The sequence below is a fragment of the Motacilla alba genome, chromosome 21, assembly GCF_015832195.1.
Source record: "Motacilla alba alba isolate MOTALB_02 chromosome 21, Motacilla_alba_V1.0_pri, whole genome shotgun sequence".
In the NCBI taxonomy this organism is placed as follows: Eukaryota; Metazoa; Chordata; class Aves; order Passeriformes; family Motacillidae; genus Motacilla; species Motacilla alba.
Window position 1 is genome coordinate 70,368 of NC_052036.1, and position 20,164 is coordinate 90,531.

Genomic DNA, 20,164 nt, shown 5'->3' on the forward strand with positions numbered 1-20,164 from the left:
ATAGTGGATGCTTAGAGTTGCACCAGAAATAGAGGCCTCGGCAATAACGAATGCTGGCATCTTTTGATCACTGCTCACCTTGCCCTCCTCAACTTGACTGCTGATATCTGGCTTGACTTCCTAAAAAAAAAAAAAAAAAGGCAATGAAACGTGCTGCAACAGAGACACCATTTACACTTCAACTGCAGACACAAACCGTGACTGACCTGCTCAGGGGAACCCACGAGCCCGGGATGGGATGCTCTGCCATGGATTTTATCCTTCTGCATCTGAAAGAAAGTTAAGACAAATGTCAAAGGGCTGCAGGATAACTTCACAGCTCCAAAAATCTTGTGTCAATCTAGGAATACCATCTAGAGTCCGACTACACACCGCGTTACAAAGTTCAAGTCCCCGGGACTAGTCCTATCGCACCAGGCTACGCAGCAGGGCAGAGCGGCGCCGGCACAAATATGTGCACCCACCTGTGACACAGGACGGGACGTGACAAACAACGGGGACACAACAGGGATAACAATCTCTTGGCAAGATGAATGACTGCAAGGACCAAAAGAATGCAAAGTGAGATGACCGAGGCGAGAGCGATGGCAAGCTGATGAGGCTCAGAGAACCCTGGAGGAAGAAGGTGCTAACTGAAATATTTATTCCAAGAAACTGCAAAGATGGATGCCTGTGAATCCTACGGTCAGAATCCTCTACCAGTCCTCACATTCTTAAGACTCCTAATCCGCCACAATGGATCCTTGCGGGGCGCAGCTGTCCATACAGCTCAGAACAAGACCTGAAAAGGCATCTGACCGGATGCTTCTAAAGAGAGATGCGATTCTGATGCCTGTCTGAGCTCCCGAGTCAAAAGTTCAACGGCATCGGTGCCAGGCCAAGGAACGCAGAGATCACAGATGCTAAGAATGATGCCTGGGTTTCTGATAGGCCCCTCAAAGGGCTAAGCTAGAAGACATCAGACACCCAAACACACAGAACGCACAACAGACAAGTGACACGAGACGCACCGGGACTGCTCTGCCCTGAGCACCTCAGCACTGGGATCATAAGTGACACTTTCCCTTTACATGGCCTAAGGGGCCGCTTCTTCCACATCTCCGTCTCCAAAGCGGACTCAAAAATCCCTCCCGGGGAGTCCCAACCCACCATCCCACTTTCATCCCCGCTCTGGGTCACAGCCCTCGACTTATCTCAGACATCTGGGGAACCCGGTCCGTGTCAGATGCGAAGGAAGGCCGCCTCGCCGGCTGGGAAGTTCCTGCTGTCGCTGGGCCGTTGTCTCCTAGACAGCTACATTAAAGAAAACCAAACATCAATGCATGATCTGGGCAGCACGTCGGCCAAACCCTAACAATTCTGCTGCTCACCGTTCTCCTGAGAATGCCCAGCTCCTCGGGCCACGTGCTTTTGCCGCGCTCGGAGGCCACACCGTCTTTGCAGGGTGTGCCTGGGTTAAGAGCAGACGAGGTGATGTGGCATTGCTGAAACCTGAGCGGACCCTCCCTTCTCCTCCCTGCTTCCCCGACTCACCACAACTCCAAGGCTGTTGCCAAAGGCGATGCAGATGACACCTTTAAGTAAAAAAGGCAAAGGCTTCATCACCAAGTCCTGTAAGGCTCCCTGGGGTCTTACGAGAGCAGCAAACCCGGTCCATCGGCCGGTGTGTGACGGGAGCTTTGCATACTCCGAGTGGACTGCCTAAAGCACACAAACGAGAATGGAGGCTTAGAGCTGCAAGAGAAAGAGAGACCTGAGCACTAACAAAGGCTTCATTCCACTGATCACTGCTCACCTTGCCATCTTCAACTTGATTGCTGCCATCCAGCTTGACTTCCTAAAAATAAAAACAAGGAACAGTGCTGTAACAGAGTCACCATTTACACTTCAACTGCAGACACAAACCGTGACTGACCTGCTCGGGGGAACCCACAAGCCCGGGATGGGATGCTCTGCCATGGATTTTATCCTTCTGCATCTGAAAGAAAGTTAAGACAAATGTCAAAGGGCTGCAGGATACCTTCACAGCTCCAAACATCTTGTGTCAATCTAGGAATACCATCTAGAGTCTAACTACACACCGCGTTACAAAGTTCAAGACCCCGGGACTCGTCCTATCGCACCAGGCTACGCAGCAGGGCAGAGCGGCGCCGGCACAAATATGTGCACCCACCTGTGACACAGGACGGGACGTGACAAACAACAGGGACACAACAGGGATAACAATCTCTTGGCAAGATGAATGACTGCAAGGACCAAAAGAATGCAAAGTGAGATGACCGAGGCGAGAGCGATGGCAAGCTGATGAGGCTCAGAGAACCCTGGAGGAAGAAGGTGCTAACTGAAATATTTATTCCAAGAAACTGCAAAGATGGATGCCTGTGAATCCTACGGTCAGAATCCTCTACCAGTCCTCAGATTCTTAGGACTCCTAATCCGCCACAATGGATCCTTGCGGGGCGCAGCTGTCCATACAGCTCAGAACAAGACCTGAAAAGACATCTGACCGGATGCTTCTAAAGAGAGATGCGATTCTGATGCCTGTCTGAGCTCCCGAGTCAAAAGTTCAACGGCATCGGTGCCAGGCCAAGGAACGCAGAGATCACAGATGCTAAGAATGATGCCTGGGTTTCTGATAGGCCCCTCAAAGGGCTAAGCTAAAAGACATCAGACACCCAAACACACAGAACGCACAACAGACAAGTGACACGAGACGCACCGGGACTGCTCTGCCCTGAGCACCTCAGCACTGGGATCATAAGTGACACTTTCCCTTTACATGGCCTAAGGGGCCGTTTCTTCCACATCTCCGTCTCCAAAGCGGACTCAAAAATCCCTCCCGGGGAGTCCCAACCCACCATCCCACTTTCATCCCCTCTGCGGGTCACAGCCCTCTACTCATCTCTCAGACAGGTGGGCATGCCAGTCTGTGTCAGGTGCGAAAGAAAGCAGCCTCGCCATCTGAGCAGTCCCTGCTGGCACCGGGCTGTTGTATCTTAATCTGCCAAGAGAAAGAAAACCAAACATCAGTGCACAAGCTTAGCAGCACATCGGCCAAAACCAAACAAGTCTGCTACTCACCACATTCCTAAGAATGCCCAGTTCCTCGGGCAGCACGCTTTGGCCGTGCTTGGAGGCTGACACCATTGTCGCAGGGTCTGCCTAGATTAACTTGATTCGGCATTGCTGAAACCTGACTGGACCCTCGTTCCTGCTCCCTACCTCCCCGACTCACCACAACTCCTTGGCAGGTCCTGATGGCTACCCAGATAGGACGGTGAAATAGAAAATTTAAAGGCTTAATCGCAGAGACCTGTAATACTTCCACAAGGCCCCATGTGCAGGAAACTCGGTGCATTGGCCGGTGTGGGAGAGGGGCTGGACATACGCCGAGTCAATTACCTAAAGCAAACAAACGAGAATGGAGGCTTAGAGTTGCACCAGAAAGTGAGACTTGAGCAATAACAATTACTTCTGTACACAACTCAATGCTCACCTTGCCCTCTTCAACTTGACTGCTGATATCTGGCTCGACTTCCTAAAAAAAAAAAAAAACAAAAGGGAATGAACAGTGCTGTAACAGAGTCACCATTTACACTTCAACTGCAGACACAAACCATGACTGACCTGCTCAGGGGAACCCACGAGCCCGGGATGGGATGCTCTGCCATGGATTTTATCCTTCTGCATCTGAAAGAAAGTTAAGACAAAAGTCAAAGGGCTGCAGGATAACTTCACAGCCCCAAACATCCTGTGTCAATCTAGGAATACCATCTAGAGTCTGACTACACAACACCTTACAAAGTTCAAGTCCCCGGGACTCGTCCTATCGCACCAGGCTACGCAGCAGGGCAGAGCGGCTCCGGCACAAATATGTGCACCCACCTGTGACACAGGACGGGACGTGACAAACAATGGGGACACAACAGGGATAGCAATCTCTTGGCAAGATGAATGACTGCAAGGACCAAAAGAATGCAAAGTGAGATGACCGAGGCAAGAGCGATGGTGAGCTGATGAGGCTCAGAGAACCCTGGAGGAAGAAAGTGCTAACTGAAATATTTATTCCAAGAAACTGCAAAGATGGATGCCTGTGAATCCTACGGTCAGAATCCTCTACCGGTCCTCAGATTCTTAGGACTCCTAATCCGCCACAATGGATCCTTGCGGGGCGCAGCTGTCCATACAGCTCAGAACAAGACCTGAAAAGACATCTGACCGGATGCTTCTAAAGAGAGATGCGATTCTGATGCCTGTCTGAGCTCCCGAGTCCAAAGTTCTATGGCATCGGTGCCAGGCCAAGGAACGCAGAGATCACAGATGCTAAGAATGATGCGTGGGTTTCTGATAGGCCCCTCAAAGGGCTAAGGAAAAAGACCTGAGACACCCAAACACACAGAATGCACAACAGACAAGTGACACGAGACACACCGGGACTGCTCTGCCCTGCGCACCTCAGCACTGTGATCAAAAGTGACACTTTCCCATTCAGTGGCCTAAGGGGCCGCTTCTTCCACATCCCCGTCTCCAAAGCAGACTCAAAAACTCCTCCCGGTGAGTCCCGAACCAGCACCCCACTTTCATCTCCTCTCTGGGTCACAGCCCTCTACTTATCTCAGACATCTGGGGATGCCAATCCATGTCTGGTGTGAAGGAAGGCAGCCTCCCTAGCTGGGAAGTTCCTGCTGTCACTGGGCCGTTGTCTCTTAGACGGCTACATTAAAGAAAACAGAGCATCAATGCATGATCTGGGCAGCACGTCGGCCAAAACCTAACAATTCTGCTGCTCACCGTTCTCCAGAGAATGCCCAGCTCCTCAGGCCACATGCTTTTGCTGCGCTCGGAGGCCACACGTCGTTGCAGGGTATGCCTGGGTTAAGAGGAGACGAGGTGATATGGCATTGCTGAAATCTGAGCAGACCCTCCCTTCTCCTCCCTGCTTCCCCGACTCACCACAACTCCATGGCTGTTGCCAAAGGCGACCCAGATGACACCTTTAAGTAAAAAAGGCAAAGGCTTCATCACAGAGTCCTGTAAGACTCCCAGAAGGCTCACAAGAGCAGCAAACCCGGTCCATTGGCCGGTGCGTGATGGGAGCTTTGCATACTCAGAGTCAATTGCCTAAAGGACACAAACGAGAATGGAGGCTTAGAGCTGCAACAGAAAGAGAGACCTGAGCACTAACAAAGGCTTCATTCCACTGGACACTGCTCACCTTGCCCTCTTCAACCTGACTGCTGATATCTGGCTTTACTTCCTAAAAATAAAAACAAAGAACAGTGCTGTAACAGAGTCACCATTTACACTTCAACTGCAGACACAAACCATGACTGACCTGCTCAGGGGAACCCCCTAATCCAGGATGGGATGCTCTGCCATGGATTTTATCCTGCTGCATCTGAAAGAAAGTTAAGACAAGTCAAAGGGCTGCAGGAGAACTTCACAGCTCCAAACATCCTGTGTCAATCTAGGAATACCATCTAGAGCCTGACTACACCCCACCTTACAAATTTCAAGTCCCCGGGACTGGTCCTATCGCACCAGGCTACGCAGCGGGGCAGAGCAGCTCCGGCACAAATATGTGCACCCATCTGTGACACAGGACGGGACGTGACAAACAATGGGGACATAACAGGGACAGAAATCTCTTGGCAAGAAGAATGACTGCAAGGACCAAAAGAATGCAAAATGAGATGATCAAGTCGAGAGTGATGGTGAGCTGATGAGGCTCAGAGAACCCTGGAGGAAGAAGATGCTAACTGAATGATGTATTCCAAGAAACTGCAACGATGAATGTCCGAGAATCTTGCGGTCAGAATCCTCTACCAGTCCTCACATTCTTACAACTCCTAATCTGCCGCAATGGATCCTTGCGGGGCGCAGCTGTCCATACGGCTCAGAACAAGACCTGAAAAGACATCTGACCGGATGCTTCTAAAAAGAGTGGCAGTTCTGATGCCTGTCTGAGCTCCCAAGTCAAAAGTTCTATGGCATCGGTGCCAGGCCAAGGAACGCAGAGATCACAGATGCTAAGAATGATGCATGGGTTTCTGACAGGCCCCTCAAAGGGCTAAGGAAAAAGACCTGTGACATGGGATACCCAAACAACACATAATGCACGACGGACAAGTGACACGAGACACACCGGGACTGCTCTGCCCTGAGCACCTCAGCACTGTGATCAAAAGTGACACTTTCCCATTCAGTGGCCTAAGGAGCCACTTCTTCCACATCCCCGTCTCCAAAGCGGACTCAAAAATCCCTCCCGGTGAGTCCCAACCCAGCATCCCACTTTCATCCCCTCTGCGGGTCGCAGCCCTCTACTCATCTCTCAGACAGGTGGGCATGCCAATCTGTGTCAGGTGCGAAAGAAAGCAGCCTCGCCATCTGAGCGGTCCCTGCTGGCACCGGGCTGTAGTATCATACTCTGCCAAGAGAAAGAAAACCAAACATCTGTGCACAAGCTTAGCAGCACATCGGCCAAAACCAAACAAGTCTGCTACTCACCACATTCTCAAGAATGCCCAGGTCCTCGGGCCGCATGCTTTGGCCGTGCTCGGAGGCTGATGCCATTGTCACAGGATTAAGACGCCATTGTCTGCCTAGATTAAGCAGACACAACTTGATTTGGCATTGTTGAAACCTGAATGGACCCTCGCTCCTGCTCCCAACCTCCCCGACTCACCACAACTGCTTGGCCGGTCCTGATGGCTACCAAGATAGGACGGTGAAATAGAAAATTTAAAGGCTTCATCGCAGAGTCCTGTAGTACTTCCACAAGGCCCCATGTGCAGGAAACTCGGTGCATTGGCCGGTGTGTGACGGGGGCTGGACATACGCCGAGTCAATTACCTAAAGCAAACAAACGAGAATGGAGGCTTAGAGTTGCACCAGAAAGTGAGACTTAAGCAATAACAACTACTTCTGTACACAACTCAATGCTCACCTTGCCCACTTGGCCTTGACTGCTGCTATCTGCCTTGACTTCCTAAAAATAAAAACAAGGAACAGTGCTGTAACAGAGTCACCATTTATGCTTCCTCTGCAGATACAAACAGTGACTGACCTGCTCAGGGGAGCCCACGAGCCCGGGATGGGGTGCTCTGCCAAGGATATAATGCATCAGCACCTGAAAGAAAGTTAGGATATACATCAAAGGGCTGCAGGATAACTTCACAGCTCCAAACAGCTTGTGTCAATCTAGGAATACCATCTAGAGTCCGACTACACACCACCTTACAAAGTTCAAGACCCCGGGACTCGTCCTATCGCACCAGGCTACGCAGCAGGGCAGAGCGGCTCCGGCACAAATATGTGCACACACCCGTGACACAGGACGGGACGTGACAAACAATGGGGGACACAACAGGGATAGCAATCTCTTGGCAAGATGAATGACTGCAAGGACCAAAAGAATGCAAAGCGAGATGACCGAGTTGAGAGCGATGGCGAGCTGATGAGGCTCAGAGAACCCTGGAGGAAGAAGATGCTAACTGAAATATTTATTCCAAGAAACTGCAAAGATGGATGCCTGTGAATCCTACGGTCACAATCCTCTACCGGTCCGCACATTCTTAGGACTCCTAATCCGCCACAATGGATCCTTGCGGGGCGCAGCTGTCCATACAGCTCAGAACAAGACCTGAAAAGACATCTGACCGGATGCTTCTAAAGAGAGATGCGATTCTGATGCCTATCTGAGCTCCCGAGTCAAAAGTTCTATGGCATGGGTGCCAGGCCAAGGAACGCAGAGATCACTGATGCTAAGAATGATGCGTGGGTTTCTGATAGGCCCCTCAAAGGGCTAAGCTAAAAGACCTGAGACACCCAAACACACAGAACGCACAACAGACAAGTGACACGAGACGCACCGGGACTGCTCTGCCCTGAGCACCTCAGCACTGTGATCATAAGTGACACTTTCCCTTTACGTGGCCTAAGAGGTCGCTTCTTCCACATCCCCGTCTCCAAAGCGGACTCAAAAATCCCTCCCGGGGAGTCCCAACCCAGCATCGCCCTTTCATCCCCGCTCTGGGTCACAGCCCTCGACTTATCTCAGATATCTGGGGAACCCGGTCCGTGTCAGGTGCGAAGGAAGGCCGCCTCGCCGGCTGGGAAGTTCCTGCTGTCGCTGGGCCGTTGTCTCCTAGACAGCTACATTAAAGGAAACGGAACATCAATGCATGATCTGGGCAGCACGTCGGCCAAAACTTAACAATTCTGCTGCTCACCGTTCTCCTGAGAATGCCCAGCTCCTCGGGCCACGTGCTTTTGCCGCGCTCAGAGGCCACGCCGTCTTTGCAGGGTATGCCTGGGTTAAGAGCAGACGAGGTGATGTGGCATTGCTGAAACCTGAGCGGACCCTCCCTTCTCCTCCCTGCTTCCCTGACTCACTGCAACTCCAAGGCAGTTGCCAAAGGCGATGCAGATGACACCTTTAAGTAAAAAAGGCAAAGGCTTCATCACCGAGTCCTGTAAGGCTCCCAGGGGGCTTACGAGAGCAGGAAACCCGGTCCATCGGCCGGTGTGTAACGGGAGCTTTGCATACACTGAGTGAATTGCCTAAAGCACACAAACGAGAATGGAGGCTTAGAGCTGCACCAGAAAGAGAGACCTGAGCACTAACAAAGGCTTCATTCCACTGATCACTGCTTACCTTGCCCTCTTCAACTTGATTGCTGCCATCTGGCTTGACTTCCTAAAAATAAAAACAAGGAACAGTGCTGTACACAGAGTCACCATTTACACTTCAAATGCAGACACAAACAGTGACTGACCTGCTCAGGGGAACCCCCTAATCCAGGATGGGATGCTCTGCCATGGATTTTATTCTTCTGCATCTGAAAGGAAGTTAAGACAAAAGTCAAAGGGCTGCAGGATAACTTCACAGCTCCAAACAGCTTGTGTCAAGCTAGGAATACCATCTAGAGTCCGACTACACACCACCTTACAAAGTTCAAGACCCCGGGACTCGTCCTATCGCACCAGGCTACGCAGCGGGGCAGAGCGGCTCCGGCACAAATATGTGCACACACCCGTGACACAGGACGGGACGTGACAAACAATGAGGGACACAACAGGGATAGCAATCTCTTGGCAAGATGAATGACTGCAAGGACCAAAAGAATGCAAAGCGAGATGACCGAGTTGAGAGCGATGGCGAGCTGATGAGGCTCAGAGAACCCTGGAGGAAGAAGATGCTAACTGAAATATTTATTCCAAGAAACTGCAAAGATGGATGCCTGTGAATCCTACGGTCACAATCCTCTACCGGTCCTCACATTCTTAGGACTCCTAATCCGCCACAATGGATCCTTGCGGGGCGCAGCTGTCCATACAGCTCAGAACAAGACCTGAAAAGACATCTGACCGGATGCTTCTAAAGAGAGATGCGATTCTGATGCCTATCTGAGCTCCCGAGTCAAAAGTTCTATGGCATGGGTGCCAGGCCAAGGAACGCAGAGATCACTGATGCTAAGAATGATGCGTGGGTTTCTGATAGGCCCCTCAAAGGGCTAAGCTAAAAGACCTGAGACACCCAAACACACAGAACGCACAACAGACAAGTGACACGAGACGCACCGGGACTGCTCTGCCCTGAGCACCTCAGCACTGTGATCATAAGTGACACTTTCCCTTTACGTGGCCTAAGGGGCCGCTTCTTCCACATCCCCGTCTCCAAAGCAAACTCAAAAATCCCTCCCGGTGAGTCCCAACCCAGCATCCCACTTTCATCCCCTCTGCGGGTCGCAGCCCTCTACTCATCTCTCCGACAGGTGGGCATGCCAATCTGTGTCAGGTGCGAAAGAAAGCAGCCTCGCTATCTGAGCAGTCCCTGCTGGCACCGGGCTGTTATATCTTACTCTGCCAAGAGAAAGAAAACCAAACATCTGTGCACAAGCTTAGCAGCACATCGGCCAAAACCAAACAAGTCTGCTACTCACCACATTCTTAAGAATGCCCTGGTCCTCGGGCCGCACGCTTTGGCCGTGCTGAGAGGCTGATTCCATTGTCGCAGGGTCTGCCTAGATTAAGCAGAGACAACTTGATTTGGCATTGCTGAAACCTGAGTGGACCTTCGCTCCTGCTCCCAACCTCCCCGACTCACCACAACTGCTTGGCCGGTCCTGATGGCTACCAAGATAGGACGGTGAAATAGAAAATTTAAAGGCTTCATCGCAGAGTCCTGTAGTACTTCCACAAGGCCCCATGTGCAGGAAACTCGGTGCATTGGCCGGTGTGTGACGGGGGCTGGACATACGCCGAGTCAATTACCTAAAGCAAACAAACGAGAATGGAGGCTTAGAGTTGCACCAGAAAGTGAGACTTGAGCAATAACAACTACTTCTGTACACAACTCAATGCTCACCTTGCCCACTTGGCCTTGACTGCTGCTATCTGCCTTGACTTCCTAAAAATAAAAACAAGGAACAGTGCTGTAACAGAGTCACCATTTATGCTTCCTCTGCAGATACAAACAGTGACTGACCTGCTCAGGGGAGCCCACGAGCCCGGGATGGGGCGCTCTGCCAAGGATATAATGCATCAGCACCTGAAAGAAAGTTAGGATATACATCAAAGGGCTGCAGGATAACTTCACAGCTCTAAACAGCTTGTGTCAAGCTAGGAATACCATCTAGAGTCCGACTACACACCACCTTACAAAGTTCAAGTCCCCGGGACTCGTCCTATCGCACCAGGCTACGCAGCAGGGCAGAGCGGCTCCGGCACAAATATGTGCACACACCCGTGACACAGGACGGGACGTGACAAACAATGAGGGACACAACAGGGATAGCAATCTCTTGGCAAGATGAATGACTGCAAGGACCAAAAGAATGCAAAGCGAGATGACCGAGTTGAGAGCGATGGCGAGCTGATGAGGCTCAGAGAACCCTGGAGGAAGAAGATGCTAACTGAAATATTTATTCCAAGAAACCGCAAAGATGGATGCCTGTGAATCCTACGGTCAGAATCCTCTACCGGTCCTCACATTCTTAAGACTCCTAATCCGCCACAATGGATCCTTGCGGGGCGCAGCTGTCCATACAGCTCAGAACAAGACCTGAAAAGACATCTGACCGGATGCTTCTAAAGAGAGATGCGATTCTGATGCCTGTCTGAGCTCCCGAGTCAAAAGTTCTATGGCATCGGTGCCAGGCCAAGGAAGGCAGAGATCACGGATGCTAAGAATGATGCGTGGGTTTCTGATAGGCCCCTCAAAGGGCTAAGCTAAAAGACCTGAGACACCCAAACACACAGAACGCACAACAGACAAGTGACACGAGACGCACCGGGACTGCTCTGCCCTGAGCACCTCAGCACTGTGATCATAAGTGACACTTTTCCCGTTACATGGCCTAAGGGGCCGCTTCATCCACATCCCTGTCTCCATAGCGGACTCAAAAATCCCTCCCGGGGAGTCCCAACCCAGCATCCCCCTTTCATCCCCACTCTGGGTCACAGCCCTCGACTTATCTCAGATATCTGGGGAACCCGGTCCGTGTCAGGTCCGAAGGAAGGCCGCCTCGCCGGCTGGGAAGTTCCTGCTGTCGCTGGGCCGTTGTCTCCTAGACAGCTACATTAAAGGAAACGGAACATCAATGCATGATCTGGGCAGCACGTCGGCCGAAACTTAACAATTCTGCTGCTCACCGTTCTCCTGAGAATGCCCAGCTCCTCGGGCCACGTGCTTTTGCCGCGCTCGGAGGCCACGCCGTCTTTGCAGGGTATGCCTGGGTTAAGAGCAGACGAGGTGATGTGGCATTGCTGAGACCTGAGAGGACCCTCCCTTCTCCTCCCTGCTTCCCCGACTCACCGCAACTCCAAGGCCGTTGCCAAAGGCGATGCAGATGACACCTTTAAGTAAAAAAGGCAAAGGCTTCATCATCGAGTCCTGTAAGACTCCCAGGGGGCTCACAAGAGCAGCAAACCTAGTCCATCGGCCGTCTGCTGACTGGTTCCTGGCATACTCCGAGTGGACTGCCTAAAGCACACAAACAGGAATGGAGGCTTAGAGTTGCAACAGAAAGAGAGATCTCAGCAATAACAACTGCTTTTGTCCACTGGACACTGCTCACCTTGCCCTCTTCAACTTGATTGCTGCCATCCGGCTTGACTTTCTAAAAATAAAAACAAGGAACAGTGCTGTAACAGAGTCACCATTTACACTTCAACTGCAGACACAAACCATGACTGACCTGCTCAGGGGAACCCCCTAATCCAGGATGGGATGCTCTGCCACGGATTTTATTCTTCTGTATCTGAAAGGAAGTTAAGACAAAAGTCAAAGGGCTGCAGGATAACTTCACAGCTCCAAACAGCTTGTGTCAATCTAGGAATACCATCTAGAGTCTGACTACACACCACCTTACAAAGTTCAAGACCCCGGGACTCGTCCTATCGCACCAGGCTACGCAGCGGGGCAGAGCGGCTCCGGCACAAATATGTGCACACACCCGTGACACAGGACGGGACGTGACAAACAATGGGGTCTCTAAAAACAAACATCGCTTTATACTACAAAGTGTGACACAATGATGAGAAAAGAGTTCCTGGCAAGAATAAATAGTGGCAAGGACCACGAGGATGCCAAAAGAGATGACCTATGCCAATGCGACAATGGATGGAGGCAGCTCCTCTAAGGAGCAGAAGAAAAGACTGGAACCTGAGTGACCTGTTATAAGACCTGTTGGTCACAATGATCAAGGCAGCTGTGAGACAATGCTACGTTTAGAATGTTCTCCATATCATACTATTTTATGAGCCCCAGGACTTTACAGCTCACGGCTGGAAAGGATGGATGCTGATACAGCCGGGAACAAGGCCTCAAAAGACGTCTGACTCGCTGCTTCTGAGATGTGACTCGAGATGTGGCTGAGCCCGCCGGTAAAAGAACAAATGATGTCGGCATCCTGCCGAGAAGTGCCGGCGTTCGAGAACCTAGAGATGACAGCTGATGCTTGTGCTAAGGGCCTCGAGGGGAAAAGGCGGAGATATTTGATCCAAGGGACCCCAAAGACACACTAGGTAACACAGGACACCGAACGACACGACACAGACCGGAACTGTTCTGCACTGCATACCCTACAGCTGCAATCGAAAGCAGAGCCTCTCCCTTTTGCTGTCCCAAGGGGCCCCTTAGAGGACATCTCTTCACCCTCTGCAAATTTTTAAATCTTTCTCAGGAATTTCCAACCCCCTACTCTCCTATCACCCCATCTCCAGGCCGTGGCCCCCAACTTATCTTTTGGATGACCGGTGAGGTGAATCCACGTTGGACCTGAAATGAGTCTGCCTCAGAGGGTCCTGTGATCCCTGTCAGCTTCTCAGTCAGCTACAATAAACAAAACCAAAAACACTGTATGAGTTCAGTGTTATGTGGGCCAAATCCCAGAAAATCAGCTACTTACCCTCTCCTGAGTGTGCCTGGGTCCTCGAGTCTCCAGCTTCATTCTGAGTCCAAGGCTGTGGCACCTGGGTTAGAGAAAGGCAAAGTTACGTGGCATTTCTGTGACCGCAGTGGATGAGCTTTTGTGCTGTAAGACATGTGAATGCCTCTGCTACGCTTGTGAAAAGCCTCGGGGGGGGCCTCAAATAGATACCATTTCTCACCTTGCTGCCTTCAAAACCCCCCACCACCCCCCACAATAACTCCTGAACGGATACCTCCTCACCCTCCTGCTCCTAGTCACAATCCTCAGCTTAATTGTAGCCTCAATCTCAAGCATCATCTTTGACACTGGGCAGATCCCTTTTGTGATGTGATGAATCTGCCAAAAAAAGTGTTGTACCTGACACAATCTGGAATTTCTGGAAGTTGCGCTCCTCCTCCAACCTAAAAACAACCAAGAACAAAACTAGAAGCTACAAAAGTGCTTTTCCACCCCTAAACACACAACCCAAAATCATGAGCTTAAATACTCCCTGTGTTCGATGCTGTATTCTTCACAGCATCTTCAAAGCCTCTATGACTTTAGATGCCCAAAAGCACCTGCTAGAAACAAGCTGAGATAAGCTGAAAGAGCATCTTCACTGAAATGAGAGGAGAGCTCTTATCCCAGCAGATCCCAGAGAGGGAATGAAGCCCCTCTGCAAAAGCTGGGGTTAATATACCCCTGATTGGGCCCGCCTCTCCTCCCCATGACACCCTGGAAAAGGGAGGGGGCAAATCCCACCAGGTATAAAAGCCCTCAGAGCAGCTGCGGCTGTTTGGCTCCTCTGCCTTGAATTCAAGGGGAGTAAAGGGCTTGATATAGGAGAAAGCTCTTCAGAGGAATGGCAATGCTTTCTTTTTTGCTGCAACTAATTGGAGCAAGAGGGCAGAAAACTGGTAAGAAATAGAACTTTGTGTTTGGGTAGCACAGCCAGACAAATTGGGTAATTTGCTGTTAACTTACATAATTATTCTCTAGTGACTACTAAGTAGTACTTCACGTGTGACTAAGTAGGGTGGAGAAGAATACTAAAGATATGAATAGTCTAAATCTCCTTGGGATCTCTAATTAGGGCTGTCTATATTATAAACAAAAATAAGAAAAATAATAGCCTCCCAGGCAGTGTAAGGGTTAGGTATGTGCCAGGCTCACCCTTCTCTGAGATATCTGGTCCTAGGGTGCAGAAAGAAGTACCCTGCAATGCACATTTAAACCCTTAAAATACTGAAAAAGGCAGAGCTTCCTTCAAGTGAACCCCTTCAAATGAGAAAATGGGGCAGTTACCTCCACTGAAACTGATACGATGGCAAATAAATGCCTTCTGCCCTTTAATTTAATCCCCTAAAATATCGGGAGAAGAGGGGGTTTTCTCACTGTAAATCTCTCCAGTGATGAAAAAAAATAGGTATTTTTCCCTCAATCCAAACCCTTAAGAAGGAGAGATAGCTGGGCGGCCCCCTCAGTTTAAGCCTTAGGACAACAAAAAAGAGGGTGGTTACCCTTAATTTAAACTCATAAAAAACATTGTTAAGGTTTTCCCCTTCTATTTAAACTGGAAAATAATGGAAAATGGGGACTCCCTGTCAATTAGCACCCCTAACAGCATAGAAAAGGCAGGATTCTTTCAACTGAGACCATTAAAATTGCAGGGGAAGCAGATTCCCTCACAATTCGAACATAAAAAATAAGGGAAAGGGAAGCTTTTTCCCTCTATTTAAACCCCTTTTCTCCTAATAACCCCTCTCTTATCTGGGAGTGTTGTGGAGGGTCTGGATGCTCTGGGGAGGGACTGACACAGTAAAAGGGGAAAGTTGAAAGCTCTCCCCTGGAACCCCACATGCTGCCCGGCCCCCTCAGGTGCCGCCCCTTGGCGAGAGGGTTCTTCCCTGGGCGTTTTCTTGAAGCGATGCTCCGTGCCTGAGTGGGTCCGGCTGCTCCCCTGTCCCTGCTGGATGCTCCGACCGTAGCTCGAGCGTTCAACCGCATCCCAAGCGTCTGGAGGGATGCTTGGGATACCCCCGTTAGCCCCTCTGGACTAGCAGCTCCCTGTGTGGGTGTGCCCGGGTAACCCTCTGAAAGCAGCTGATCGCACCGGGTGCTGCTAGACCTTGGACTGGGGGGCTGAGGTGAAGAAAGGTCCTGTGGGGAAGTTCCCTCCCCTACACAGCCCTTCGTCTGCCCCTTAAACAGTGGGGTGCTAGACTTTCCAAGGACATTAACAGTCTTTCCCCTCTGTGTGCCCAGGGCCAAAACTGGGATTCTGCCTCCAAAATTGCAGAGAACAATTTCTCACAGACCGTAGCTGCCAACACCAAGAACTCTCGCTGCCCTTGGAGTGCCACATGTCTCCTGTGAACAGACATCGACACACAGGAGGGGTGAGTTTGGTTTCACAGGGAAGAGGACCGGCGCAGGATTGCTCCAGGAGCAAAGCTGCCCCTGCCGAGAACTCGGGCTGCCTTGGCAGTGCCAATCGCCTGCTGCAAACTGGCATCAGGAAACTTGGGGAGCGAGTTTTTCTGTGCAGAATTTCTCCCAGACCAAAGCTGAGAGCATCTAACCCTAACCACAACAACTTAGCTGGGTCTAAAACTTACAGCCTTTGGACCGGCTGCATGGGACCCAGCCCACTGTGCCACCACAGGTCCCTTTCTGAAGCATTCCATGGCAGTCCTAAAACTTTGCCTTTTCAGAGGGTGTTTCCTCCGAACCTGACCATGATCTTCAAAATATGCTAAAGAATCCTAAAACAGTTTTGAAAAAGCCCCAACAATACCCTAAAAAAATCCCAGAAAATGTTGTCCCAACATTAGGGTTGCTGCCTTGCGCTGCTGTTGGGGAAAACTGGTGTTTTCTTAGGGGTGCTGTTTAGGGTGAGCTTAGGGCTGGGGTGAGGGCTGCTGCACCTGTACCCTAACCCCATCTGGTACCTTGTGTCCTGTCCTTTGTACTCCTAACCTTCAGTGTCAGCTCTCCACTTTCAAGCCTCCTCCCTCTGTGCCCCTCAGCCTGCAATGTCTGTGTGTCACCCCCAGCACTCTGACACTGTTCCTTGGCCCCCTAAACTCCACCGTGCACTCTCCACCTGGTTAGGGGTGGTGTGAGAGTTGGTTCACCTGTCATCCTCGGGTACCCCCCACTTTGCCCCTCAAGGCACCTGCTCCCCCTCAGCCTCTTCTTGTCACCCTCAAGTTCCCTAGAGTAGCCTCTCAGCATGTCTGAGATGAGAGACACCCTGGAGCCCTGTAGTTGCTCATAATGGTCCCGTTAGCCTCTCAGCTGCCCCCATGCTCCGTGTCACCCTCCATGCCCTTCCTCTCAGCCTGCAGCACCTGGTGACACACTGCAGCCCACAAACGTTATCCCTGCCTGCCTTATTTGGGTATTGTCCTGCTGCGAGAGCTGCACTGTCCTCCAAAGGCTCAGGCTCCCAAGTGCTGCTGGAGGGGATTCAAGCGTGGGCGGTGGAAGCGGGGTGGGGCAGGGTGAGGGGCGGAGGGATGGATGGAGCAAGGGCGGGCTGAAAAACAGAGTAGAGATTAGGGGCTGGGAATGGGAAACGGTAGTAAGAGGCTGAGATGAGGAGGTAAGGGTTAGGGAGAAGCACCCCATGAATCCAAGACCAAACGTGCAGCCATTGAGAACTATACCAAAGGCATTTGCCGCTCCCAGGTCACCCAAACAGGGCGGCATCTTGATATTTGCGGAAATCCAGCAAGCAGCCGGCCCCGAAGGGCCCAGGGTCAACAAGGTACTGTGCAGGCATCTATCCAGGGAAGGAAACTCACCACCCCACGTTCCTGGTGTCAGTTTGCAGAGCTCCATGGGCACTCTCAAAGCAGCCCGAGTTGTCACCGGTGGCAGCTTGTCCCTGGGCGGCATCTTCAGATTCGTGGAAATCCAGCTGCCAGCCGGCCCCTAAAGACCCAGGGACTTCAAGGTAATGTACAGGCTTCTGCCCAGAGAAAGAATAATCACCACTCCACGTATCTGGTGTCAGTTTGCAGAGCTCCATGGGCACTCTCAAAGCAGCCCGAGTTGGCAACGGTGGCAGCTTGTCCCTGGGCGGCATCTTCAGATTTGCGGAAATCCAGCGAGCAGCCGGACACAATGGGCCGAGGGCATACCTGGTACTGACAAAGGCTTCTGCCCAGGGAAAGAAAACTCACAACCTCATGTTCCTGGTGTCAGTTTGCAGAGCCCCATGGGCACTCTCAAAGCAGCCCGAGTTGGCACCGGTGGCAGCTTGTCCCTGGGCGGCATCTTCAGATTCGCGGAAATCCAGCGAGGAGCTGGCCCCTATGGCCGGGCGCCTTCAAGGTAATGTACAGGCTTCTCCCTAGGAAAAGAAACTCACCACCCCACGTTCCTGGTGTCAGTTTGCAGAGCTCCATGGGCACTCTCAAAGCAGCCCGAGTTGGCACCGGTGGCAGCTTGTCCCTGGGCGGCATCTTCAGATTCGCAGGAATCCAGCGAGGAGCTGGCCCCTAAGGGCCCAGGGCATACCTTGTACTGACAAAGGCTTCTGCCCAGGGAAAGAAAACTCACAACCTCATGTTCCTGGTGTCAGTTTGCAGAGCCCCATGGGCACTCTCAAAGCAGCCCGAGTTGTCACCGGTGGCAGCTTGTCCCTGGGCGGCATCTTCAGATTCGCGGAAATCCAGCGAGGAGCCGGACCATAAGGGCCCAGGGCATACCTGGTACGGACAAAGGCTTCTGCGCAGGGAAAGAAAACTCACAATCTCACCTACCTGGTGTCAGTTTGCAGAGCCCCATGGGCACTCTCAAAGCAGCCCGAGTTGGCACCGGTGGCAGCTTGTCCCTGGGCGGCATCTTCAGATTCGTGGAAATCCAGCGAGGAGCTGGCCCCTATGGCCGGGGGCCTTCAAGGTAATGTACAGGCTTCTACCTAGGGAAAGAAAACTCACAACCTCACCTTCCTGGTGTCAGTTTGCAGAGCCCCATGGGCACTCTCAAAGCAGCCCGAGTTGGCACCGGTGGCAGCTTGTCCCTGGGCGGCATCTTCAGATTCGCGGAAATCCAGCTGCAAGCCGGCCCCTAAGGGCCCAGGGCATACCTGGTACTGACAAAGGCTTCTGCCCAGGGAAAGAAAACTCACAACCTCTTGTTCCTGGTGTCAGTTTGCAGAGCCCCATGGGCACTCTCAAAGCAGCCCGAGTTGGAACAGGTGGCAGCTTGTCCCTGGGCGGCATCTTCAGATTTGCGGAAATCCAGCGAGGAGCCGGACCCTAAGGGCAGGGGCCTTCAAGGTAATGTACAGGCTTCTCCCTAGGGAAAGAAACTCACCACCCCACGTTCCTGGTGTCAGTTTGCAGAGCTCCATGGGAACTCTCAAAGCAGCCCGAGTTGTCACCGGAGGCAGCTTGTCCCTGGGCGGCATCTTCATATTCGCGGAAATCCAGCGAGGAGCCGGACACTAAGGACCGGGGGACTTCAAGGTAATGTACAGGCTTCTCCCTAGGAAAAGAAACTCACCACCCCACGTTCCTGGGGTCAGTTTGCAGAGCTCAATGGGCACTCTCAAAGCAGCCCGAGTTGGCACCGGTGGCAGCTTGTCCCTGGGCGGCATCTTCAGATTCGCAGGAATCCAGCGAGGAGCTGGCCCCTAAGGGCCCAGGGCATACCTGGTACTGACAAAGGCTTCTGCCCAGCGAAAGAAAACTCACAACCTCATGTTCCTGGTGTCAGTTTGCAGAGCCCCATGGGCACTCTCAAAGCAGCCCGAGTTGGAACAGGTGGCAGCTTGTCCCTGGGTGGCATCTTCAGATTCCCGGAAATCCAGCGAGGAGCCGGACCCTAAGGGCCAGGGGCCTTCAAGGTAATATACAGGCTTCTCCCTAGGGAAAGAAACTCACCACCCCACGTTCCTGGTGTCAGTTTGCAGAGCTCAATGGGCACTCTCAAAGCAGCCCGAGTTGGCACCGGTGGCAGCTTGTCCCTGGGCGGCATCTTCAGATTCGCGGAAATCCAGCGAGGAGCCGGACCCTAAGGGCCCAGGGAACACCTGGTACTGACAAAGGCTTCTGCCCAGGGAAAGAAAACTCACAATCTCACCTACCTGGTGTCAGTTTGCAGGGCCCCATGGGCACTCTCAAAGCAGCCCGAGTTGGCACCGGTGGCAGCTTGTCCCTGGGCGGCATCTTCAGATTTGCGGAAATCCAGCGAGGAGCTGGCCCCTTAGGGCCGAGAGCATACCTGGTACTGACAAAGGCTTCTGCCCAGGGAAAGAAAACTCACAACCTCATGTTCCTGGTGTCAGTTTGCAGAGCTCCATGGGCACTCTCAAAGCAGCCCGAGTTGGAACAGGTGGCAGCTTGTCCCTGGGCGGCATCTTCAGATTCGCGGAAATCCAGCGAGGAGCTGGCCCCTATGGCCGGGGGCCTTCAAGGTAATGTACAGGCTTCTCCCTAGGAAAAGAAACTCACCACCCCACGTTCCTGGTGTCAGTTTGCAGAGCTCCATGGGAACTCTCAAAGCAGCCCGAGTTGGCACCGGTGGCAGCTTGTCCCTGGGCGGCATCTTCAGATTCGCAGGAATCCAGCGAGGAGCTGGCCCCTAAGGGCCCAGGGCATACCTGGTACTGACAAAGGCTTCTGCCCAGGGAAAGAAAACTCACAACCTCACCTACCTGGTGTTAGTTTGCAGAGCCCCATGGGCACTCTCAAAGCAGCCCGAGTTGGAACAGGTGGCAGCTTGTCCCTGGGCGG

General features: G+C 52.1%; 4 long non-coding RNA genes across 4 annotated transcripts; all 4 read right to left on the reverse strand.

Moving 5' to 3' along the window:
* Positions 1 to 2,650: 2,650 nt before the first annotated feature.
* Positions 2,651 to 3,465, reverse strand: LOC119710506. Its single transcript, XR_005259565.1, has 3 exons — positions 3,236 to 3,465; positions 3,082 to 3,162; positions 2,651 to 3,001 (listed from the first exon to the last, which is right to left on the reverse strand). It is a non-coding gene; the product is annotated as an uncharacterized LOC119710506 (long non-coding RNA).
* Positions 3,466 to 4,958: 1,493 nt separating this feature from the next.
* LOC119710505 lies at positions 4,959 to 5,648 on the reverse strand. Its single transcript, XR_005259564.1, has 4 exons — positions 5,336 to 5,648; positions 5,216 to 5,257; positions 5,108 to 5,121; positions 4,959 to 4,994 (listed from the first exon to the last, which is right to left on the reverse strand). It is a non-coding gene; the product is annotated as an uncharacterized LOC119710505 (long non-coding RNA).
* A 2,197-nt stretch (positions 5,649 to 7,845) lies between these two features.
* On the reverse strand, positions 7,846 to 8,695 carry LOC119710687. The gene is made up of 3 exons (XR_005259607.1): positions 8,395 to 8,695; positions 8,232 to 8,311; positions 7,846 to 8,154 (listed from the first exon to the last, which is right to left on the reverse strand). It is a non-coding gene; the product is annotated as an uncharacterized LOC119710687 (long non-coding RNA).
* Positions 8,696 to 11,487: 2,792 nt separating this feature from the next.
* On the reverse strand, positions 11,488 to 12,211 carry LOC119710719. Its single transcript, XR_005259618.1, has 4 exons — positions 12,081 to 12,211; positions 11,819 to 11,982; positions 11,656 to 11,735; positions 11,488 to 11,578 (listed from the first exon to the last, which is right to left on the reverse strand). It is a non-coding gene; the product is annotated as an uncharacterized LOC119710719 (long non-coding RNA).
* Positions 12,212 to 20,164: the final 7,953 nt, after the last annotated feature.